The 26,604-nt window shown below is 41.3% G+C and overlaps 1 protein-coding gene across 1 annotated transcript in view; it reads left to right on the forward strand.

Annotated features, from left to right (window-relative positions):
- PDK1 (pyruvate dehydrogenase kinase 1) overlaps positions 1–19,889 on the forward strand; it is a 161,749-nt gene extending 141,860 nt beyond the window's left edge. Inside the window, exon 13 of the transcript XR_010109496.1 lies at positions 19,643–19,889. The gene's annotated coding sequence lies outside the window, so the exon portion shown is untranslated. The remainder of the gene's footprint in view (positions 1–19,642) is intronic.
- Positions 19,890–26,604: the final 6,715 nt, after the last annotated feature.

The following is a 26,604-nucleotide window of genomic DNA, read 5'->3' on the forward strand; positions in this document are numbered from 1 at the left end:
TCTAGTTCTCTCATTTGCCAATTCCAACTGCAAAACCCACTGGGCAAAAATCACTAAGTCAAGAAATAATTCTGTGACCAGTTCCCCAAGATCTGTAATTGACCCTGTTTGTACACTCCCAGAGACATACGACAGGGGATAGCAAATAATAAATGGCACGTTTAATTTTAAATTTGCTGGTAAAGTATCCAGATAGGTTCCTGCCATTATTTTCACATGTAAATATCCAGCTTTATCAAGCCTCTGACATTTCAAGAAGTGTATTTCTTATGTGGCTGTTGATTACACCAAGTATACCACTGGCCATATTAATCAGGATGGATGGGGCAACTGCCTTCCTTATCTTTAGAATACACGTGCTGAGCAGTGATGCTCTATGATCCAAGCTGAGCTCAGAATGTCTCCAGTTAAAATACAGTCCTCAGAGATTTTAGAGATGTTAATTAACCCCAATAATTACGTGTGGTTCTCCCCAAGATTGATAATCTTCTTAAAAACAATTAGTGTGACATTAATCTTTCAATAAATATGTGTAATATTTCAATTACCCGTATTTTCAAATATGTGTAATCCTTGTCTCAGAAGATGGAAGAAACTTCCCCATTCTGAAGATACTGGCCCAGATCAACAGAAGCTGAACTGTGTATCTCATTTATATTATACATTACCACAGCTATGGTTTTAGCAAAAATTGCAGTGTATCCTCACCATATGCTACTTGCCAATGAGGAGAATTTAAAATGGTGTCCATAGGGATTTACCATGGCAACTGTCAGAAGCATCTCACTGGAAAACTAGAAACCCTAGAAAATGATCCAAATGTCAGCATTTGTTTATTCTGAAGTACAATCCCACAATGAGATGGCCACCCATCTTCCTGAAAGAAATCCCAGTCTACTATGTAATTTTTATGGCAGAGATAAAAGTCATCAGCATCAGCCTAGAGGGCGAGATGAAATACTTCCTAAAACCAGTTTAATTTTGCATTCTGGTTTTGTGTATCTACATGGAGGTATGCATGAATCATCCCCCACTTTGTTCTACCAAATATTTAGAGTTTCTAATTTTCATGCTCTCTAGACTTCTGAGCATTTTCCTGCCCCTTCCTTTCTCTCCACCAAGAATCTCCCTCTTCTCATGCAAGAAAATATAGCATAAGTTTGGGCTGGTTTGTAAGTGTGACTCACTTCACCATGGTATGACTCATCCTGGGTAAGCTGATCATAAAAGAAAATCACCTTCCTCAGCAACGTCTGGTCTTCCACCCAAACTACTACAGAGCCTCCTACCCCTCAGGAAGAAAGTCCACCTACCTATATTCCCTGTCATGTGTTAACTGCATTCTCTTGAAAATTCCTGTTATATTCTTTTAAGCCTAATGGTTGGAACTTGAGTGTGCACCACAGCTATCGGAAGGGCTTGTTAAAACAGAGGTGACTGGGCTCCACCCCTAGAACTTCTGATTCTGGAGGGCTGTGGGAAGCCTCAGCATTCACATGGGTAACAAATTCCCAGGTGACGCTGAAGCTGCTGGTCTAGGAACCACACTGAGAACTACTGTTTTAGGCAATGGTCCTCAACCTTGACTACACATTAGAACCACGTGAGGAGGTATTAAACAACACGCATGCCCAGGGCCTCCCAAGACCAAGTAAATGAGAATCTCTTGCAGGAGAGTCTCAGGTACTGGTCTTTTTTGTTTCTTAGAAGCTCCTCAGGTGATTTTTATGTGCTGCTAGGATGAGAACCATTACAGTAAGAGAAGCTGATGCCAGAGATGCAAAGGGGGGTGAGATTTAAGGAGAGTGCCTTGACTCAAAATCTCCCCTATACGTTTGGTATTTTATGTGAAGAATGCATGTTTTAATATTTAAGCAGCATTTAAAATATTTCAAAAGTACATTAACATATGTCTCATGTCCCCAGAATCTATTGTTAGTCAAATATTAAAGAATTATAATAGCCATAATAATAGCAAACTTTCATTTCTAGTTGCTACAACTGGGTGGCTAGAAATTTAATTACGCTATTTTTTATGGCGAGATGAATGTGCTGTTTTCTATGAGAGAATAAAAATTTGCAGCATTTGAGCACAGCAAAAACATAATAAATGGCATGGAAAACATATTCCTTATCAAGAGAATAATTATCAGGAAACCTCAACTGAGTAAAACTAGAGCTTCTCAGTGAAGCTGAGCTGTAAGTTAGTTTGTGCTTGGAAACAAACTCTTCCGTTCCTGCAAGTAGTCAACTGAATCGTTCATATTTTTTTTGAAGACACCTGATTTTGAGTACAGACCTCATCTGACTTTTTTTTTTTTTTTTAACTGTTCAGATTGTAAAAGTTAAAAGTAGTGCACTGGATTGTTATTCCATGAGACCACTCAGTCTCTGTGGGACTCAGGTAATTGCGACCGATTTTCAGGCTAGACTTCAGTCTTTTCAGGTTTCTTTTCCTGCTGTCTAGCATAGCACTTGGCACAGAATAGATGCTCCACAAATATTTACCAATTTAACTGAAAATTATTGCTCTATTTCAGAAGAACTAAATGTGCTTTTTTTCTTTTTCTTTTTTTTATTTTTTAATTATTATTTTTTTTTAGTATTTATTGATCATTCTTGGGTGTTTCTCGTAGAGGGGGATTTGGCAGGGTCACAGGACAACAGTGGAGGGAAGGTCAGCAGATAAACATGTGAACAAAGGTCTCTGGTTTTCCTAGGCAGAGGGCCCTGCCGCCTTCCGCAGTGTTTGTGTCCCTGGGTACCTCAGATTAGGGAGTGGTGATGACTCTTAACAAGCATGCTGCCTTCAAGCATCTGTTTAACAAAGCACATCTTGCACCGCCCTTAATCCATTTAACCCTTAGTGGACACAGCACATGTTTCAGAGAGCACGGGGTTGGGGGCAAGGCCATAGATTAACAGCATCCCAAGGCAGAAGAATTTTTCTTAGTACAGAACAAAATGGAGTCTCCTATGTCTACTTCTTTCCACACAGACACAGTAACAATCTGATCTCTCTTTCTTTTCCCCACACTTCCCCGCTTTCTATTCGACAAAACCGCCATCATCATCATGGCCCGTTCTCAATGAGCTGTTGGGTACACCTCCCAGACGGGGTGGCGGCCCGGCAGAGGGGCTCCTCACTTCCCAGACGGGGCAGCCGGGCAGAGGCGCCCCCCACCTCCCAGACTGGGCGGCTGGCCGGGCGGGGGCTGCCCCCCACCTCCTGGACGGGGCGGCTGCCAGGTGGAGACGCTCCTCACTTCCCAGACGGGGCGGCTGCTGGGCGGAGGGGCTCCTCACTTCTCAGACGGGGCGGCCGGTCAGAGATACTCCTCACCTCCCAGACGTGGTGGCGGCGGGGCAGAGACACTCCTCAGTTCCCAGACGGGGTCGCGGCCAGGCAGAGGCGCTCCCCACATCCCAGACGATGGGCGGCCGGGCAGAGACGCTCCCCACTTCCTAGACAGGATGACGGCTGGGAAGAGGCGCTCCTCACTTCCCAGACTGGGCGGCCGGGCAGAGGGGCTCCTCACATCCCAGACGATGGGCGACCGGGCAGAGATGCTCCTCACTTCTTAGATGGGGTGGCGGCCGGGTAGAGGCTGCAATCTCGGCACTTTGGGAGGCTAAGGCAGGCGGCTGGGAGGTGGAGGTTGTAACGGGCCGAGATCACGCCACTGCACTCCAGCCTGGGCAACATTGAGCACTGAGTGAGCAAGACTCCTCTGCAATCCCGGCACCTCGGGAGGCCGAGGCTGGCAGATCACTCGCGGTCAGGAGCTGGAGACCAGCCCGGCCAACACGGCGAAAACCCGTCTCCACCAAAAAATATAAAAACCAGTCAGGCATGGCAGCGCGCCTGCAATCACAGGCACTCCGCATGCTGAGGCAGGAGAATCAGGCAGGGAGGTTGCAGTGAGTCCAGATGGCGGCAGTACAGTCCAGCCTCAGCTTGGCATCAGAGGGAGACCGTGCAAAGGGGAGAGGGAGAGGGAGGAGAGGAGGGAGAGGAGGGAGAGGAGGGAGAGGGAGAGCTCTTTTTCTTAATTTAATTTTTATTTGTACAAAGTAATAGATGCACATAGTGTTAGAAGTCATGGCTTATGACAACAACAACAAAATCGGCCACTTGTTCCATCTTCCTCACCCTCCAAATTCTGCTTCCCAGACACAAGCACTATCTGCTCTGTTATTGTTGTTTCTTCTGATATTTCTATCCACATTTGTGTGTCAAAGTCATCACAAAAGGTTGTCTTGATAAAAACAGATACTATGTTTTGATTAAAAACAACAAGCTGAGCTTAATGAAAACTTCTCAGACAATGGGCAACTGTCCAAATGAATCAGTCAAATGAATTCCCTGAGTCGCCTGAGTATTTGGGTTTTATAAAGTTTGTTGGAGTGGAGTTACTCGTTGGATGGTTGATGCAGGAGTCAGAGTTAGAATCTGGGCAAGAACTGGTGAAGATTTGTAAGCCCAGGTACCCAGGATAACTTGTTTGGTACATGGGTAAGGCTACTTGTTGGAGCAGTCTGTGGTTTTCTCTTTCCAGAGTCTGTGAGTCCAAAAGAGCTGCTAACTAGTTTATCCTGTTTTTTTTTTTTTGGAACATGAGGGTTCTATTTCTACTTCTAGTTCTGTTAATTTTGCTTTACATATTTTGAGTCTATCATTAGATACATGCACATTTAGAATAGTTCTATGTTCTTGGTGAATTGAGCTCTTTATTATTATGAGATGTTCCTTTTTACCTCTAGAAATGCTTATTATTTTAAGAGACAGTTCATTTAGATGTACTTACATATGTCTGTTTTAGCCGAATACACTTTGCCTGAAGGATTCCCTTTAGTATTGCGTTTAGTATATATCTTCTGGTGACAATATTCTTAGTGTTGATTTGTTGACAATGTTACTATTTCTTCTTAATTTTGAAAATATTTTCACTGGATATGTTATCTTCCTCCAAAAAGGATTTACATGTGCTTAAGGCCAAGGACTAGGTTAGGGGCGCTGGTAATACAAGTGAATTTGATTTAAGTGAAGGACTGGGATGACTCAAAGACGACTGGCTTATTTTAATTCACCTCTGTTCCTAGGGTGCATTGCTTGTGGGTTCCAACCTAAAGACAGAGGGATGGCCGGGCGCAGTGGTTCATGCCTGTAATCCCAGCACTTTGGGAGGCCGAGGCGGGCAGATTACCTGAGGTCAGGAATTCAAGACCAGCCTGGCCAAGATGGTGAAACCCCGTCTCTACAAAAATACAAAAAATTAGCGGTGCATGATGGCGGATGCCTGTAATCCCAGCTACTCGGGAGGCTGGGGCAGAAGAATTGCTTGAAACCGGGAGGTGGAGGTTGTAGTGAGCCGAGATCGTGCCATTGCACTCCAGCCTGGGCAACAGAGCGAGACTTTGTTAAAAAAAAAAAAAAAAAAAAAAAAAGACAGAGGGATTTGCCAGGGCCTCTTTCATTGTTAGACCCTGAACTACAATTGTCTCGCTTACCCCATTAATCTACCAAAAGCTCTGCTCAGCTTCTCTGCCTCCTAACTGCCTTTTTTTTTTTTTTTTTTTTTTTTTTAATTGGCAGGTGCTTCCAAGAGCAAAGCAGCCAAAAATGCTGGGCTCATCTCTCTAGGTTTCCTCCTTCTTTTGGATTTTGGCCCTATAATCTTTCACTGATTTGAATGCAAACAGATTTTTAAAAAAATTGTATTCAGCTTTACTAGCTGCTCTCACTAGGATGGATAGTTGGAATTATCTAGATCACCATGATTGAGGGCAAAACCACTGGTACCCTGCCCATATTCTCTTGGCAATACCTTTTCTGTGTACGCTGATTTTATGGTTTATTCCATCTCACTGTAGACTGTAGTGAGATGAAAAGTGTGTCCCCCCAAAATATCAGTTCCTAATCCCTGGAAACTTTAAATGTTACCTTATAAGGAAAAAAAATATTTTTGCATGTGTGATTAAATCAAGGAGCCTGAGATGGGGAAGACTATGCCAGATTACTTGGGTGTGACCTGAATGCCATCCCAAGCGTCCTTATGAGAGAGAAACAGAGGGAGATTTTGCACACACATGCAGAGGAGAAGGCAGTATGAAGACAGAGGCGAAGGTGAGAGTGCTGCAGCCACAAGGCAAGGGAAGCCGGCAACCACTGGGAGTTGAGTTGAAAGAGTCAAGCAACAGATTCTCCTCTAAATCCTTTGAAGGAGCAGTCGACACCTTGATTTCAGCCCAGTGATACTGATTTTGGACCTCTGGCCCCCAGGACTGTGAGATAATATATTTTTGTGGTTTTTAAGCCACCGAGTTTCTAGTAATTTGTTACTGCAGCCACAGAAAACATACCTAGATTGTTTCCATCAAAGCCATTTTTATATCATTTTCCTATCTCATTTAATTAAATACCATAAGACACCTGACAGGTTCAAAGCCTTGAGTCCCTGTCCTTCAGAGACTCACAATCTGCTATCATAAGTCATTCTGACCCAACCCCACAATAATAAGCAGGTGCTAAAATTAAAATAAAAAATCAAAGAAAATATGGGAGAGGGAGAAATTAATTTTAGCTGAGGGAAGCCAGGAAGTCATCTTAGATAGGATGGTATTTAAAGATCTTTTACTGACTTCTAACTCCTCACACTTTGTGTTTTTATGTAAGTTTTCGTCACTCTTTCTTTTTCCTTTTTTTCTTTTTCTTTCTTTCTTTCTTTTTTTTTTTTTTGATAGAGTCTCGCTCTATCACCCAGCCAGGCTGGCGTGCAGTTGTGCGATCTCAGCTCACCACAACCTCTACCTCCCAAGTTCAAGTGATTCTCCTGCCTCATCCTCCTGAGTACCTGGGATTACAGGCACATGCCACCACACCCGGCTAATTTTTTGTATTTTTAGTAGAGACAGGGTTTCACCATGTTAGCTAGGCTGGTCTCGAACTCCTGACCTCAAGTGATCCACCCGCCTCAGCCTCCCAAAGTGCTGGGATTACACGTGTGAGCCACCGTGCCCGGCCTACTTTTTCTCTTGTAATTGCTTTCATTTCATTTAACAAAGGAATACTGTAAAATAGGGTTTAAGAGCATGTTCTCATGGTTCCACTTCCCCTCTGTTTATTCTTACTGTGCTTGACATGGCTTTAGAGAAGGGGACACTCCAACGGCTCCTGGCACGACAGCGATGGTGAGACTTCCCACAGCGAAGTGGTGTCTCCTTCCCACAGGGCTCCCAGGGACTCTGTCTTCTAGTGAAAGAAGGGCAGCTGACAGTATGAAAAGGGGCTGTTTTCAGTCAGGGTTTTGTGACAGTTGGGGTCCATGTGTCAGAATGACTGAGTTGGGGTGAAAGGGATTACATTCTCATTTCTTCTCAGAATACAGGGCGGCTTAAGGGGTACATTGAGAATCACAGGGAATGCCAAGGTTTACAATCTCTGTAAAGGGAAGTAGTATTTTCAGGAGAGCCCACAAGAGGGCAGTATTAAGGAAGGATCAATTTCGACAAGTTCTACAGAGTGTGAGAGCCAGGGTATACTCTTGAGCCCACATCCAAAGCACCACAGTCTTTAAAAATGCCATGCTCAGCATCACAAAAACCCAGATGCTTATGTGCTTTATTTTAGCACGTACCCACCTGATAAGGTATGGGGAAACAACCAAAAGCCATATATGTGTATAAAATTACAACCCTGTGTAGACAGACGTCCTCCCTCATCTGTCTCCCACTTTGGGAGGCTGAGTGAAGAAATGGTCACATAGAACTGTAGCCAGGATTGAACAAGGAAGTTCTAGAAACTTTTCCCCGTACTCTTGAGGTAAAAAGTTATGGAGTCCCAATATCAACCAAATACGAAGAATTGGAAATCACATCAGTTCTACAAGCTCAAAGAAGAACACAAATGCCAGGATCTGCTTCTAACAAACAGAGAAAACAAAGGCCAGCAAAAAAGGTGGAAAACTTTATAGGACTCAGTAATCAGAAAAGAAAGATTAAAATGTGAATATTTAAATAGGCAGTGAGGAAACTGACCATCTCATATAATGTTGTGAGTTAATGGTTGATACACTTTGAGCGGGCAGATTTATCCATATCTATTAAATTTTGTATAAAATGTACAAAAAAATGTACAAAATTTAATGCAAGTCTAACTGTAAGGATGTATCCTTCAAAAATACCCAAAAAGTATCCAAAGTCCAAGGATTTGCCTTGAAAATTTTGCTAAAACATTTAAGGTCCAACAGTCCCTTTCTTCCTATAGATTGATCTTCTTACAGAATGATTCCTATAGGAATTTCTGAGTGTCCAGCCTTTTGCATCATTAATTCTTGACATTTTAAGTCTGCACAAATCTCTGGTGTTTGCCCAACCCTGGGAATCTTTGAGTGAAACTCTCTCTATTCTGCCCTATCTTATTACTGTCACCTAAGTGCAGGTCCTGCCACTGTATGTTTCGCTTTACCATAATCCAGGCTTTCTGAAAGATCTATTACTCAGTTTGACTCAGGCTTGTACTCAGTTGTGATGTGGAGTAAAATTGTCATAAGCCTCTAATACTTAGAGTTAATCTTCACTCAATTTAAATGATGGTTGTATCAGACTGTCAGTTTTAATCATGCTTAATAAGAAATATTGAATGAAAAAACTATTTATACAAGTAACTTTGCAAATGTTAAGGATGGGATTAACCATTACCCTCTGTTTGAAAAGGAAGAATAAAGAATATTTACAAAACAGTTGCTCTATAGTTTAAGTTAAATATACTTATTCTGTATTTTGCCTTTGTAAAGTTGAGTTTCTAAATCTGTTTACAGAAAAGGGCACAGAACTTACCTGTAGTATTGAGAATTGTGAGGTTTTCAAATACATGTTTTACTTTGAGAGGAAGAAGGCTGTAGATTCTCATGCAGTTGTAAGAAATAATACAGAGAGACCCCGCTCGCCCTTTACCCAGTTTCCCCCAGTGGTAAGATCTATAGTATGTCAGTTATCACAACCAGGATATTAAGGTTGACACAGTCAAGATAAAGAACATTTCTGTTATCACAAAGATCTCTCATGTGGCTTGGTAATATCCACACCCTTGTCCCTCCTTACTACTTAACCTTTTGCAACTGTGAATCTGTCCTCCATTTCTACAATTTTGTTATTTCAAGATGTCCTTTCAATAGAATTGATACAAGGCTACAGTGTAAAACCTTTTAGGATTGCCTTTTTTTTTTCACTCAGAGGAATTATTGGTGATTTGTTTCTAGTGTGTTTGTAATTGCTTATTGTAACATTTTTATGATGATTACTTTAAAATCTTTGTCAGACAATTCCAACATCTCTGTCATCCTGATCTTGGTGTTGGTGTCTGTCAATTGTCTTTTTTTTTTTTTCTTTGAGACAGGGTCTAGCTCTGTTGCCCAGGCCGGAGTGCAGAGGCACAATCTCGGCTCACTGCAGCCTTGACCTTGCCAGGCTTAGGTGATCCTCCCACTTCAGTATGCAGAGTAGCTGGGACCATGGGCATGTGCCACCATGCCTGGCTAATTGGTGTTTGTGTTTTTATAGGGACAGGGTCTCACTATGTTGCCCAGGCTGGTCTCAAACTTCTGGGCTCAAGTGATCTGCCCGCCTCAGCCTCCCAAAGTGCTGGGATTATAGATGTGAGCACCCACGCTGGGCTTCCATTGTCTTTTCTCATCCTTTTTGGGCATTCTATTTGTGCCTCTGGCGCTTATTTGAGCTTTCTGTCTTAGCAGTCTTTTGGTACCTCTTTGACAGGGCAGGTGGGGAGGAAAGCCACTCCATTACTGGCCAGTGAGGGTAACATTCCAGGCTTCCCTCTCAGCTTTCATCCACATCATCCAGGGGGAGGGTCTCCTCGTTCCTGCTGGGTGAGGTGGGAGTTCCAGCTCCCCACTCCGCCTCCACTGACACCACCAGCTAGGAGGGAGTTACCGCTTCCTTTGTGGCCTCCATTGACACCATGGGGGTGGGAGGTGGCCTTGTTTCCACTGGGCACGGGCAGAAGTTCTGACTCTCTGGTAGGCCTCCTCTGATACCCCATCAGCAGGGAAGGGTAGGGAGGCTTTGTTTTTCTGGATGTGAGTCCAAGTCTGGGTTCCCTATGTGGTCTCCACTGCTACCACAGGGTGTGGGGACTTCCTTATCACCTGTCAGGGATGAAAGTCCTGATCCGTACTTGGTCTCCTCAGATTCCACCCTGGGAGCGGGAGGAAGGTTGGGGCACTTTGTCATTACAGCCTGGTGTGGTTGGAAGTCTAGGCTCCCCAGCAGACTTGGGCTGGCATGGGCGGGAGTGGGACCACAGTTTGTCTAGGATGTTTGACTAGGCTAGAGTGGAAATCGTCTGAAAGTTTTCTGATTTGCCAGGGTACCCCTTTCCTAGTCCTCTGGCTAGAGAGCAGAGGTTTGTTGGGCATTTATTGTCTGCACGGGACTCCTTGGTGCTTCCAGGCTGCCAGCTTCGACAGCTCCAGGTCTGGGATATACAAGACTAAAGCAAAACCCGGGAACTCACAGCTGTGTCATTCCCTGGGTCCTGAGGTCCCTGACCAGTCTGTCTTCTTCACTCCACCTTTCAGAATCTTATGTTCATTTTATATATAATGTTCAAGGTTTTGGGTTATACATAGAGGGAGGAATAGGGAAAAGTATGTCTACTCCATCTTCCCAGAAACAAAGGTCTTGAGAATTGTGTGTTAATAGTTATTTTCTGAAAACCATTGACTTATAACTAGGGACCACACATTTGTTGTAGGGATCTTCATTTGTTAGAAAATAGAAATGTTTGCTTAAAGTTCTAAAGTTTCCACAGAAAAATGGAATTTACAAATCCACATTATGCTAACTATGACAATTCTCCAACCAGTATATAAGAACTGTGGAGGAGGGAAACAGAGTGCTTAGGGAGTGGGGAATACATGGAGGATAAAACCATTTAGAAAAATGACCAGCCAGGCGTGGTGGCTCACACCTGTATCTCAGCAGTTTTAGAGGTCGAGGTGAGTAGATTGCTTGAGTCCAGGAGTTCAAGACCAGCCTGGGAAACATGGTGAAACCCTGTCTCTACAAAAAATTAGCTGGGCATAGTGCACCTGTAGTCCCAGCTATTTGGGAGGCTGAGGTGGGAGGATCACCTGAGCCTGGGTGGTAGAGGCTGCAATGAGCAATAATTGTGCCACTGCAGTCCAGCCTGGGCGACAGAGTGAAAAAAAAAAAAGAAAAATTGCCAACAGGATTTAGTGATAGATAATTAAATTAAAACTATGGTTGTTAGTAACTCTAAGGAAAACAAAAACTTGGTTTTTGTTGATATTTAAATTGTCATAATAATATAATTGCTTTAACTGTAGGGGGAGGATAGTAGCAAGAGAAGTGTGCAAGCACATGTGTGGCTTGGTTTAAGAGAGTTAAATCATCAACTATTTTAATAGTTTCTCATGAAATAATGACAAAAAAGATAAATTAAGAAATAGCAGTATATATATATCATTGGGAAATATGGAAATAAATCCTGGGAAAAACAGCCAAAATAATTGATACAGGTTGAGTATTCCTTATCTGAAAGGCTTGGGATCAGAAGTGTTTTGGACTTCAGATTTTTTTGATTTCAAAGTATTTGTACATATATATAATATGAAAAACCCTAGGGATGGGACCCAAGTCTAAACACAAAATTTATTTATGTTTCATATTCACCTTATACATATAGGCTGAAGGTAATTTCATTTTTCCCTTGGGAATGCTGAATAAACTAGTGTTGTCCACCTGTGTTTTGACTGGGACCCATCGCATGAGGTCAGGTATGGAACTTTCCGTCTGTGGCATCATGTTGGTGTTCAGCAAGTTTCAGATTTTGGAACATTTTGCACTTTGGATTTTCAGATTAGGTATGCTCAACCTGTAATTGATAGCTGCAGTCAGAGATGGGACAAAAAGACAGCTGATAAAGAGATTTGTTGTTTCTCTCTCTCTTTCTTTTTTTTGTAGCCATTTAGCACTATGTTTTTAAACCTTTGCAGTTATAATGATGTCATAAAATAAAAATTAATTGGAAAATAGTTAAGGGTATTTAAAAAACAGTAGATGGATAAAACAATACATCTACTACCACCACCACCCTAAACCATCTTTTCTCCTGGAGTCCTAGCCTCTCGTCTTGTGGGACCATCTCTCCTCACAACTTGCTTTCAGCTATTTCAGCTCCTCTCAGTTCCTCAGCCCCTCACTATTTCAAAAACTCAAACATCTTATTTTTCTTATTCAGAGAAATATATATTCTTGTATTTCATCAAAGTCATCCCTGAGTGCTAAGTGAGTCCACCTACCAAATGACCCATCAATATGTTTTGTTGAAAAAAGAAATGAAGTTAGTTCTGTTAGGGAAAAGGAAAGGCAACGCTCATCCCAAATAAGTTTGCTGTCAGTCTTGAAGCTAATTCTTGCTTAATTTCAGCAAACTTTTCATACATTCTTTGTGAGGGTGGATGTGGAAAATACAGGTAGTCCTTGCTCGAATGGTTACATTGTGTACCAATTTCAGTTACCACCGTTCAGTTAAATAACAGCAGTCACCCAACGGCACAATTCAAATTTCAGTTACCATGGTATACTAACTGTGAGAAATTGCATAAAGTGCCAACTTTGCTGCTAGCTCTTAGTTCACAAGTCACTATGTAAATAACAGATATGCATCAATGATCAGCAACTGATCACATCACTTCGTCCAGTCTGTTCCTGATGGGTCACGGTGCATCTGTTATTCAATTCAGTGATGGACAGCAATGGTAGTATGGTCTTCTTATCGCTCAGTGATAAACCCACATGACATTTTACAAAAATGAATAACTGAAAAAGACAGTTTGCCAACAAAGACGAAATTGCAGTAAAGAAAAAAAAAGTGATAATACTGCAAATGAAATTTGAAGTGAACATAATGAAGTTATAGAGGAAATCGCTGACCCTGGGAATGTTGACCCTGCTACCACTGGAGAGATTCTGGGTATGCAGCCAGGGGAACTTAGTGCAGGTGAACTCATGACGTAAGTGACGAAAGTGGCTGTGAGGAAATGGATGAAGGTGTGCCAGAGGAAGCGATGCTGGAAAAAACTTTCACGGTAAAGGCACTCTTAGAGATACTTCACCACATCCAAAATGCAAAGGGTAACGTGTTGGAAGCTGATCCAAATTCAGAAAGGAGTATGACAATCAGCTGAGACATGTGAAAGATGCTTGTTTCCTACCATGAGTTCTGCAACAAGAAGACTGAAAGCATAATTCAAAGTACTCTTAATATATTTTTCACAAAGAAATAAAACACTTTCATTCCAATGTTTCTTATATTTTAAATTACAAAGTGCTAAATAACATGCTAGTTTTAGTATTTTTTCATTTCCTTATACATGTATAAGTTTTAATGTTTCGACATTTCCTTATACATGTACAAAGTTTTAATGTTTTGACAACAATTATTAAAGGTCAGGAAAGTTATGAAGATTGTTTTGCATGGTTTAGGCATGCACAGTCCTTTTTATGGTCCTGCACTACTGGGCAAAGCAAGGACTGGCTGTAAAGGAAATTAAGAAATTCATGTTTTCCTTCTTTTCTCTATACCGGCCTGCCCTCTGCTGGAGGTGCCAGAGATCAGTGAAATTGTCAGACTGTCAAGCTACAGATAGGTAGTTCTCAACCTTTTATTCTTTTCAGCTCTACCCCTTTGCTGCCACCCTAGAGGAAGCAAAGCATTCCCATGCAAAAGCAAGTATGCTCTAATTCTCAGTCGAGTGAGTCATTATATCCACATTGTGGAGAAGGCTCTCATGCCACTAAACAATTACATCATGTAACTAAATTCTCTTAATGTGATTCTGTGCTCTGAGTGTAACCTGATACAAGCCTATTATTGGAAAGCACATTGGAAGTTATTTAGTCCAACGGGTGGCTATGCCAACTTTCACTGCAAAACTAAAATTTTTCCTAGGTTGTAAATGAGAGCTTAGAGAGCATCCTCTTTAAGCCTAGATTGGAATTTTGACTATGCCAAATTTCCCCTGACATTTTCTTCTCTTGTTCCATTCCAGCAATTGTCCTCACTGGCTGGACAATTTACTTCTAGAAATGTTTAGCATTAATAGTGACATAAAGATGTCTCTTGTGACCAACAGAAAGAGCCATAGTGTGTCAGTGTCTTTCCAGAACTTTCAGATCTGCTTCCAAACTATTTTAGTTCAGAGATAGTGCATTAATCTCCTCTTCCACTCTGTCCCTACCTTCCACCCTCACAGTTTACATTTCCAAATAAAGTAACAATTCTTTGCCCAGCAGTTTGGTACAAGCAGTTTAAGTCCACAGGAAATGCTTAATAAATAATGGTTAAATGTGTGAATAAACTAATATATTTCCATTCCTTAATGGAAGCAACCAAAGTTATCACATGGTAATGAGAATAGGAATTTGGATGCAGGCAAATTGTGCATCTATAAATTTATAGAAGGCTGTCAAGACAGCTCTCTATGGCTGGGTACAGTGGCTTACACCTGTAATCCCAGAACTTTGGGAGGCAGAGGCTGGTGAATCCCTTGAGTCCAGGAACTCGAGACCAGTCTGGGCAGGCAACATAGTGAAATGCTGTCTCTACATAAAAATTAAAAAATTAGCCAGGCATGGTGGTGCAGGCCTCTCGTCCCAGCTACTCGGGAGGATAAGGTGAGAGGATCACTTGAGCCCGAAAGGTTGAGGCTGCAGTGAGCTGTAATTGTACCATTGCACTCCAGCCAGGGCAACAGAGTGAGAACCTAGCTCAAAAAAAAAAAAAAAAAAAAGAGTTCCCTTTGCTCAAAAGGAGAGGAAGAGATTATAGAACATTTAGGAATATGTTCTTATCTGTCTTATATTTTTGTTGTTGTTAAAAGATGTTACATATATATTAGTACATATATTTACATATATAATGTATATATATTTACATTTATTTGCATATAGAGTCATATTAAGACTGTTAAGGTTATAGGTTTAAAAGACTAGGTTAGAAACTATTGTCTTAAACCTCTAAGATTCTGAATTGTCTGTTTTGTTAGAACCCATGGGTTTTCAGTTTCCCCTGTAATAAATTGTAACAAATATAAAAAGAACAAGATAAGTGAGTACTTTTATTTCTAACCTGCAATAGTTCACAAGTAATTTAACATATAATGTGGCTTTTACTATTATTGTTGTCATGGGATCCTTAGGTTGTCACTTCACCAGCCAGGAACCTCTGTGGCTGTTGGCACCTTTGCCTGAGTTTTACTTGGGCCGCTGGGCTCTTTCTGCTCTCTTGGCCTGGCAGGCTTCACTTGGCTTTCGTTACTGGCTCCGATCCCATGGCTGCCAAGGGCAAGCTAGGCACAGGGCGGTGAGGGGTGTGTGAGCGAGCACGGGGTCCAGCCACTGCACACAGCCAGGCATGCTAGCTGCGGTGGGGTGGGCAGTTCCAGGTGCCGGCATGAGTCCTGGCTTCCTGCTAGGCTGTGGCTGGACCAGGTGTACTGCAAGCGGCTTCCACTGTGGACACCTGGGAATGCAGTGGCACCTGAAGCTTGGAGATACCAGGAACCACAGAGCCCCAAAGAGGGTGTCACAGCCATGGCTTGGGGAACTCCTAGATCTGGGCTTCCCAAAGAGCTGCAGCTCTTCTCTCCTTGTTGCCCACAATGTGGCAAGCAGGGGTGGAGGGTGTGTTTTGGGCCTGTTTGTGTTACAGCTCTTTCAGTCCCAGCATTCAGCAGGTCCCAAGTTCTTGTCCCACATCCAGGAAGAATGAGGTACGCAGATAACTGCAGGGTGAGCAAGGTGAAGAGGTGCTTTATTGAGCAGCAGTTCAGCTCTCAGGAGACCCAAAGTGGGTAGCTCCTTTCTGCAGGCAGGCTGTCTGAATGTCTCTGTAGCCATCAGCAGAGAGGAGACCTGGTGTGGGTAGCTCCTATCTGCAGGCTGGTCTTTCTGATGTCTCTGCAGTCCTCAGTGGAGAGGAGACCTGGAGTACCTGGAGTGGGTAGCTCCTATCCACAGGTAGGTTGTACAGAGTGTACAGCTCTCAGTGGAGAGGAGACTCATGGTGGGTAGCTCCGCTCTGCAGGGAGGTCGTCCTGCCATCTGTCCAAGTCCGGGATTTTATGGGCTTCAGAGAGGAGGACTTATGTGCTGATTGGTCCATGAGCAGCCATGTGTGGGCTTGGAAAAAGTACTGTAAGTTTTCACTCCAGTCCGTGGAACTGGCAGCCTGGTCCCCAGGCTTCAGGTGGGGTTTTATGGGGGACTAGCTCCTTTCTGCCCAGGAGCCTGTCTGCCCCCTGCCACTGTTCATGGTGCCCAGGCTGTTCGAGCTGAGGGATGCCTCCAGGCCCATGCCGAGCTGCCCACAGTGCCCCCTTGGCCACTCTCTCATACTTGTTGGTGCCCAAAGTCTGGAGGGGGCCGAGGAGGCAGGGGGCTGGCGTGTCAACACTGTCCTGAGCATGTGCACACCCAGCCCAGTTGTGACAGCACCTGGGCTTGGTCACAACTTTGCTTTGAAATTGGAGTGGGTGCTGGGAGCAGGGAGAGGCCAGGCAACGCGGGCAGGCACTTCTGTGCCTGTGCGGACAGGGGGACTTCCTGGGCCTCCAGAAGCACAGGGATGCCCGGGTCCTGCAGCTGGGTGGCTGCAGCTGTGTCCGGGAGGGCAAGGTTCCCGCCCCTTCAACTGGGAAGGGGGTGTGGATCCCGTCTGTTCCCGGCTCCCCCGGCTCCACGGAGCGCACAGCCCTGGCTGCAGCTAGTGTCTTTTCAGCAGCCTTTCCAGATAGGCCACTGCTGCCATCACTATTACACAAGTTTTTTCCTCACAAGAGCTGCACAGACACCTCTGGCCACAAGGAAAGTTATCATACCCATTTTATATTTGGAGAAAAGACGACAGATGAGGAAATGGAAATAAATGCCTGATTTTACAGTAGATCTGGGAACAAAACACTGGTACTAGAGTAGTACTTTTTGTTGCTAGCGTACTCCTTAAAATAGTTTTGAAAAACAATGTGCCTTCTCACACATTTTTATGTTAACATCTGAAATTTTTCTCATAAATTTAAATAGTAACAAAAGATATAATTATAAATATTGACACTTTTTAACAAAAACCTATGACATCACTCTTTTCAACATATACAATATTAAATACCAGAACAGTTTTATATGCTCTATCTTAACTTTAAAAATATATGAACAACCTCTCTTCTAACATTAGGAAAATTTACATTGTTCCTGTTTTCCCTTGACCTTGTATTTCCATTTAACTTTACCCACAAAATTTTTTCTTTATATTTGAAAGTTTTTTTAGAATTAATTATATTACCATACTTTTCTGTATCAAAAATATGCCTATGTTGAAATTAAAATGTATGTTTTCTTTATTGATAAAGCTGAGTGGTAAAATTTTCTTCTAGATTTTGTTATCACAGTTATTAATATACAATTAAATATAACAAATAAATGTATTATTAAATTTGATAATCAATAAAGATAACAAATAAAATGTTACTAGAACTATATCTCTTAATGAGATGAATGGAGCTTTTTTCCTTTTTAAATTAGGTTATATGTCAATAGATATGTATTACTTATTGCTAGAATGTGACTGGATACTGTGGTAATTGACAGCAAAAAGCAATTATTGGCCATTTTTATGTGTATGGCTTATAGAAGTTGTATTAATGACTATTTATAGTAGAATCCACCATCCAATTTTGTTCAGCTACTATACCTCTAAATAAGTACACTATAGGATAGAATAAACTGATAAAAGCCGATAAGAGCAAACAGAAAATGCACCCAAATGAAAAATGAATATAGATTTTCTATATCTAATTATCTTTATGGAATAGTTATTTACAGAATTTCCCTATGAGTCTGAATAAATGTACAAGAAAATATACAACACTAACTCATTTCTAATATATGTTCTGGATACTTGAAAATGTAATGTTGACCAGCAGGAATAACTGGGGGAATTTGTATTCCTTTTTTCTTGAAATCACTTAGCAGAGACACAAACCAGTGTTTTGATCAAGGCAGCTTCCCTGTAGGCACTGACACCCCAGGCCAAGACCCCATAGCAGGATTCCTGATGGGTGAGAGGTTTGCCTTTACTTTAAGAAGTTGGGTCAAGGTGACTGGGAATGAGGAACTGGGAAGAGATGGAGCATTATGCCTTGCCCAAGTTCTCAGACAGCTCAGATTTAAGCCTATGGAAGTTGAGGCTCTGCAAAGTGAGTCCCTTAAAACCATCCAAGATTACATACCCTTTTGAAAGCTCCCACACAAATTCCAGTTTGAAGACCATAGTGGAGACTTTTGAGGCCCACCACTATGTATTTCAAGTTTACTTAAATTTTTTAGAAAGCCCAGCGACACAAAGCCTGCCTAGGAGGTTCATCAGGCTGTTCTGTGAGAGACCGTTCACAGAAGCTTGAGTTGTTATGTGACAACTGCCCGCCTCATGGGAATGCAACCTCACAGAATGGACAGTGAACAGCCGGTGGGACACAGGCAAAGAACACATGATGGGAGATGAGTGCTCTTCCACCTTTGAGTGAAAGTTTATGTCCATAAGGAAAAAAATGAAAATTGTTACCTGTGAACTGCCTCCCGAGAAAGTAGTATAATAAGAATCAAAATGTAATGGAAACATTCAAACAAGGTCATACTCATCTTAATGTTAAATTTTGTTTTAAGATACTTTGAAGGGCTAGAGTTCAAATAAGCATTCTTTTTAGTGATCTAGAAAAGAAATAAATAAAACTATCATGCTGTTTTCCTAAGGTATTTAGTAAACATACAGGTCACAATCTGGAGTATCATAATTGTGATTAATAATTCTTAGGGAACCAGAGAACATTTCATTAGATTATAATGATTTTTATCCTCCTTTGAAAAATTGCCACAGATTTATAAAGGATTTATATGTTTTTCAGAAACTTCAATCCATTAGCAAAAATGAACAAAGTTGATGTCCTGCCTTTGAGATTTTGAAAATGTTATCAAGATGGATGTGTAGAAGGCATACTCATTAATAATATGAAGGCAAAACTATGTCAGAAATAGGGTTTTGATTTTTTTAAGTGTTTACTTGGACTACACATTCACCTTCATATTTCTCAACCTACACCATTTCTATATACTTGGCTAAAATACTTGTTACTAAAATACCTGATTAAGTTGGCCTAATTTTCTTTTTTTTTCTTTTTTTGAGACAGTCTTGCTCTGTTGCCCAGGCTGGAGTGCGGTGGTGTAATCTTGGCTCACTACCTCCTGAGTTCAAGCGATTCTCCTGCCTCACCTCCCGAATAGCTGGGATTACAGGCACGTGCCACCACACCTGGCTCATTTTTGTATTTGTAGTAGAGATGGAGTTTTACCATGTTGGTCAGGTTGGTCTCAAACTCCTGACCTCAGGGGATCCGCCCGCCTCAGCCTCCCAAAGTGCTGAGATTATAGGGGTGAGCCACTGTGCCAGGCCTAAGTTGGCCTAATTTTCTGGCTTAATAAATAATTTATTTTCTTATTGCTAAAATTAATATATATGTATTTGTTCAAATATTGTGTTTTTCAGATTTACTTCTACCTGTGATATTGCTAAATGGAATTTTATTCACATTCAGCAGTTGAATAAATCTAAAATACAGAGGTAAAAATAGACATTGAAAAACTGTGATTCTGAGCCTCAGATCACTAAAATGATATTTTCATGTTGCTAAGAAACAGTTTCTATTTAATTGGAACAAAACTTCATCAATGTTTTCTGTTTCTCTCAGTTCTGTGAAGTAATCCCTTACAGTCCAATAAAATTAAAACCTGAATGTGGATTGGAGTACTTGTATTTATTTAGAAATGTAGAGATTCCTACCTGGGGTAAACAGCCTCCAAGATGGCACCCAGTGATCTGCACTTCCTGTTATTCACAGCCTGTGGAGTCCCTCCTACATTGTACCAGGGTTGGCCAATGGAATATGGCAGAAATGATGGTATCTCACATCCAAGACTACATTATCAAAGAACTGCTTACGGCTTTTCTCTCATTGCTCACTCTAGGGGAAACCATGTTGTGAGAGACCCATATATGGCTGAACTAAACCTGTGTGCATGTGAGTGAAGCAGAGCCTCAAGCTCCAGATGGATCTTGAGATGGCTGCAGCCTGGCTTGACTGCAACCTCATGGATGACCTCGAGCCAGAACAACCGGGCTAAACTGCTTCCAGATTCCTGACCCTCAGAAACAGTGAAATAATAAACGCTTGTTGTTTTAAACTGCTAAATGTTGGGGTAATTGGTTGTGTAGTAACAGATAAACTAATAAACTACCTTTAGTTACTACGCTTCCTATTAAACCTGTTACTTAAACTATATACTTGGCTAAAATACTTGTTACTAAAATACCTGATTAAGTTGGCCTAATTTTCTTTTTCTGAGACAGAGTCTTGCTCTGTTGCCCAGGCTGGAGTGCAGTGGCGTAATGTCGGCTCACTGCCTCCTGGGTTCAAGCGATTCTCCTGCCTCACCTCCCAAATAAATTGTTCTTTATTCCAAGCCTATTAGTATTTTGAAGTAGAACATTGCTTTGCCATTAAGGAAATATGCCCTAAATTGGTAGTTCTTGATGGTGGTGGTTCCACTCTCCTCCTATCCAAGGACAACCTAGAGCTATGTGAGGGGCTTTTTTTGGTTGTCAAAATGATTAATGGAGCTCACTGGCCTCTAGTAGGTGGGAGCTAAGGGTGTTAGACATCCGGTAATGTGTAAGACACTTCATTTTAAGATAGCAAAGGAAACATTACAAAACATTTGTTTTATAAAAAGGGTGTTATTCCAATACAGCTGAGAGCTACCAGATTGAAGAGAGGAATGTCCTGCTTTTCCTGGGGAAGGGTAAATGAAATCTGCTGATCTTTTTTTGAGATGATTCATAATGGAAAAGTAAAAGAAACCAGGAATTTGTCACATGGAATGTAATTTGCTGAAAAATTTGAATATAAGAATGTAAAATTTGTAATCATAAAAATTCCATTTGAAATGGTATTTTCTAAAAAGAGAAATCAGCCTTTAGTTTTAGGTAACAGGTTAGTTTGAGACAGGTAAAATTCCACACTCATGGAAGGAAATAATGAAGCGAGTGAAATGAAGAGATGTTCACACTGCCCTTTAGCATCGTAAACTGGGGAAATCCAAAATTATGAAAGGAAGGCAAAGTAAAAAACTTCCATAAAAAATGAAACCGTATTTTGTTACAATTTTCATTTTCATGTAGATATAAAAATATGCATGTTATTGAAATGATCAGAGATTGATTAGATGTGGCTCACAAAAATTGAGATCTGTAAGATATATTTTAGAAAAAGTTAGTTCTTTTAATATAGCATTCAGAGTAATTTGTCTTTGATGTTAAATACACTTTAAATCAAATGTGATGTAGTATATTGTAGGCTTATAGAATTTGTTTTAGCAAACAGAATATGTTGAGTGAGTTTGTATCTTCTGGAGTGATTCCGTTTGGGGTGATAAGGCAAGGTCTAATGGGGAAGGCCCTAGGAAAGGGTAGGGGATGTTCTGGGCCAAAATACAATAGACCATAAGCATCATCTTCTTGTAAGGCAATATAATAGAGGATTGAAAAAGTCAGGAAGCCAGAGTCCCTGTCTTTATTTATTATATCTTTTTATGTGTTTACTTATTATTTTTGTGAAGTATATGTTTATATATTTTAAAAATCACCTTTCTAAATGTACAGTTCTATGAGTTTGGACAAAAGCATAAAGTTGTACAACTACCACTACATTCAAGATATTGAACAGTTCCATCACCCCCAAAATTGGTTTTTTTTAGACAAAACCTCTACCCCAGTTCTTAGCAAGCTCTGATCTATTTACTGTCTTTATAATCTGGCCTTTTCTAGAAGGTACTAAAAATTAGATCATTATATAGCTCCTCTAGTCTTTTTCCTCTCATTTAGCATAATACATTAGAGATTTATCCAAGTTGCTGCATGTGACAGCAGTTCATGCTTTTACTGCTGAGTAGTACTCCATTGCATAGATGTACTACGCTTTATCCATTCACCAGCTGAAAGACAATTGGGTTGTTTCCAGCATTTGGAGGTTATGAATAGTCACTATAAATAGTCGTGTACAGGTTTTTGGTTGAAAATAGGTTTTTATTTCTCTTTGGTAAATGGTTAAGAGAGGATAGCTAGATCATACTGTATGTTTAGCTTTATTAAAAAAAACTTACCAACTATATTCTGAAGTGGCTGTATTATTTCATATTTTCATTAGCAATGTATGATGGTTCCAGTGCTCCACATCCTGGTCATCATGTGGTTCAGCTGGTCTTTTTAAGTTTAAACATTCTGTTAGGTATGTAGTGATGTCTCAGTGGGTTTTTATTTGGTGTCATACATAAGAAATCTTTGTTTATCTTTGTTCCCATCTTGCTTTATTTCCAGTTTCCAATATATGTTTATTTCCAGTTTCCGATATATGTTTATTTCCAATATATGTTTCCAATATATGTTTATTTCCTGTTTCCAATATATGTTTATTTCCAGTTTCCAATATATGTTTTCTTACAGTTTTCATCTCTCTGCTGAAATTCCATATTGGTTCATGCACATTGTCTGCCTTCTCCATTTAGAGCCTTTAACATATTACTAATGGTTATTTCAAATGGCTTGTGTGATAGTTCCAGCATCTGAATCATCTCTGAGTTTTGTTCTGTTGATCACTTCATCTCAGGACAGTGGGTTACTTTACCTATCTTATTGTCTTATTATTTTTGACTGAATACCAGACATTGTTTGCAGGACAGCAGAGGCTGAAACAAACAATATATATGATTGGAAATGAGCATGTCTCTTCTTCTGCTAGGCTATTTGTATAGGGGTTGAGTTTATCTAGTTAGCAGTTGAGCAGGTTTTGTTGCTGCTTGGGTGTCAAAGAGCTTTTCTCTCTCTCTCTCTTTTTTTTTTTTTTCTGAGACAGAGTCTTGCTTTGTCCCCCAGGCTGGTGTGCAGTGGTACAATCTCAGCTCACTGCAACCTCTGCCTCCTGGATTCAAGTGATTCTCATGCCTCAGCCTCCCAAATAGCTGGGATTACAGGCATGCGCCACCACACTGGGCTAATTTTTGTATTTTTAGTAGAGGCGAGGTTTCACCGTGTTGGCCAGGCTAGTCTTGAATTCCCGACTTCAAGTAATCCGCCCACCTCGGCCTCCCAAAGTTCTGGGTTTACAGGCGTGAGCTACTGCGCCTGGCTGAGATTTTCTCAATGTTGCTGCTCTACCCCCAGCTTTCAGCCTTTCCTGTGTTGTAGCACCACAAAAGGGATCTATCTTCCCAAGGAGTGGACTGCTATTGCTTGTTACCCAGTATTGCAAGCTCAGTTGTTTTGTTCCTGTGTGATCCTACTTCTCCTTTTCAAGGCAGCCAAACTGCCTTGCATCTTTGGCAAATCTTCTATGGGACTTCCCTGTACCTTCCCAGTAGTAGGAGACTTCTATTAGTAATGGTGTAGGATCCTGAGCCCAGGACTGTTCCTTGCTCTTCCAATAACGACAAGGTTTTGTTTTGTTTTGTTTTGTTTTCTCTTTCTCTAGCTGTAATGGGTTTTCATCTAGTCTTGGAGATATGAAGTTTCTGGTTCTTCCCCCAAGGCTAGAGGCTTTTGTTCCTTGAGAAAGCATGTAAGGAGGGCTTTGTGACTTTCCTTCAGCAACTGCACTCCCCTCCTCCAGGCCTGCACCACCAAGGAAGACTCCCTCTGGTCCCCCACCCTCACCCAGTCTTTCTCATGAGCACTAAATGGAAATCTGTGAAGAAGATCTTGTAAGTGTGAACTGCTTCTCTGTCTGTGGCTCCCAGACAAACCTGTACTGTCACACTAGTTCACAGTCAGACTTCTGCAATTTGTTAGAAATTTTAGCAAATCCTTCCTACTTGTTTGATGGCAACCGGTATCTCTTCTTCCTGTGTTCTGCCGAAGGTGAGACAGAGCTTGTACCCTGTATTCTTAGAGACGCCTTGGATTTCAAGCTACCTAGTTGCCCTATGGCCTTAACTATCTGAAGGGTTCAAGAAAAATTATGAGTTTGTATTTTATCTGTAGTTTTTCTTATTTCTAGGGTGGAAAAGGTGTTTTTGTTTGCTTTCTACATCCTAGGTAGAAGTAGAACTCCCATTGTATCTTTTTGTTGTTGTTTTGAGACACAGTCTCATTCTGTTGGCCAGGCTGGAGTGCAGTGGCATGATCTCAGCTCACTGCAACCTCCATCTCTCAGGCTCAAGCAATTCTGCCTCACTCTCCCAGGTAGCTGGGATTACAGGCATGTGCCACCAGGCCTGGCTAATTTTTATATTTTTAGCAGAGACGGGGTTTCACCATGTTGGCCAGGCTGGTCTCGAACTCCTGACCTCAGGTAATCTGCCCACCTCAGCCTCCCAAAGTGCTGGGATTATAGGTGTCAGCCACCGTGCCTGGCCTCCATTGTATCTTTAAAGTTATTCTAGAGATTAAAATTTTGCAGATTTTTCCCAGTAATGCATGGAAGGGTTAATAATTTTCACTATCCAAAATTTCATCTTCACATTTGGCTGAGTCATAGACCAGCTAGGAAAAGGCCAGGCAATATTGTGTCTGGCGTATTGCTATGTGCACTCAAGTGCTATCATCATTTTCTTGTCCTACAAGAAGGCTTGGAGTTTCCCAGAAGAGCCTCTCTTTGTGGGCAGAGGTGGCTGGCTGGCCACCAAACATTTATGCTCTCTTCTATAGTAGAATGCCATTGGGAACAGTTGGCTCTTCCATGAACTACACTTTATAGCTTGCCTTACCGTTAGCTACTGCCATGTAACTGTGTTCTAGCAAATATAAAATTGCAGAATTGATGTGAGCCACTTTCAGGCTTCCCCTGTAAAAGCCACTCACGTGGCATTCCTCCATGCTCCTTCCCTTACCACCAGGTGGATGCAAATGCCCACAGTGATGTGGGAAGTCAGGTGTTTAAGAAGGCAGAGCCTCTATTGGTCCGAATCCCTAATGACTGTGCAGAATGGAACTCATACACTCCCATCTCCCAAGCCTGGAGTCAACTTGGATTATTTCATGAGCAAGACATCAACTTTGTGTTCCAGCTCTTAGAGATATTGAGGTCAATTGTCCTGGCAAATGGCCAACCCTAACTAATCTTATCCTTTCCTTCCCTAGTCAAATCACCTGGTCAACCTGCTCTGATATGAGATTTTACCAGGCTTGCCAGTTATCTGTAGGTCATTCACAAGAAACAGACTTCTACAGCCTCACCATTCATGTGTAGATGAAGTTGAGAAGCTAAAAACTAGATGAGATTCAGAAAAATATATTTTCCAAGGGTGATAAAGATTTCATCTGATGTATTGACTCCAAATTATTATTAGTGACTGCTTGTAGTGCTGTGTTGGGAAATTGTCTGAGGCAGTGTCCAGGCTAATAGAAAAGAACACTGTGATTAATTGGCAATAACTATCATGGCAGGTGAGGTAGGGGTGATGGCATGGGTTCAAAGAACTTCGTCATCCCTGGGACTTAAGCCAAGCTCTTGGATGCATTCAGTAGGCTGTTCCTAGAAATAGTACCCAGATTTGTAAATCTCAAGTAAGAGGCACTTACCATTAAGGCAATATCCTTACCATGGCTGTTACTTATATAAGTTGGTATGATTTATTGGCAGCCTTAATCGGCTAAGTTATAAATGAAATTTAGACATCCCTCTGCCTAGATTCTGCTTGTTTAGTTTAGAAATCAGGTATTTTCAGGACTCAAAATTTCTAGTAAAACATTTTTGAAGGCACACATACTTCTTCCATCTGAGCAGTGGCAAAGCAGATGATTTTAATCGTTGGGATTGTGATCTAGTGTCTTGAAGTCTATTCTAATGAACCGATGAACTCCTTACTAGCTTATAGACTGGTCTGGCAAATAGAAGGAAACAAAGAATAGGAAACAGTCCTGATATAGATAAACTTTTGGTGGTTAAAAAGCAGACAGACCCCTTCTTTCTGCTGTGGGAATTAGAGTTTACTTACAGTGGCTCTCAAGTGCCTGGATTTCTTAAGCTACATGTTCTTAGTTATTATACTATTCTTTTGATGACAAAGGATGAAGTTCAGATACACACACCTAAGTCCAAATCACACTGCATCCAAACAAAATCTTAGCTTAATCTTTTTCACAAACACATTAGAGATTTTTTATTTTCACAGGACATGGGAAAGAGTAATATATTTTGAACACAAAATAAAATGGAGAAGTTAGCCAAGAAGTTCATGTAATTTCTAATCTTGAGGAAACAGACACATCCAAATTGAAGGATATTCTGTAAAATGACTGTTCCAGAGTCTTTTAAAAATGTCAATGTCATGAAAGAATTTTTAAAAATGGTTGAGGGATTGTTTTAGATAAAAAAAAACTAAAGAGGCACAACAACTAAATGCAATGCTCAATCCTCCATTGAGTCCTGGATAACACAAACCAAAGAGATAGTTTTA

Source organism: Pan paniscus, chromosome 13, assembly GCF_029289425.2.
Source record: "Pan paniscus chromosome 13, NHGRI_mPanPan1-v2.0_pri, whole genome shotgun sequence".
Taxonomy (NCBI): domain Eukaryota; kingdom Metazoa; phylum Chordata; class Mammalia; order Primates; family Hominidae; genus Pan; species Pan paniscus.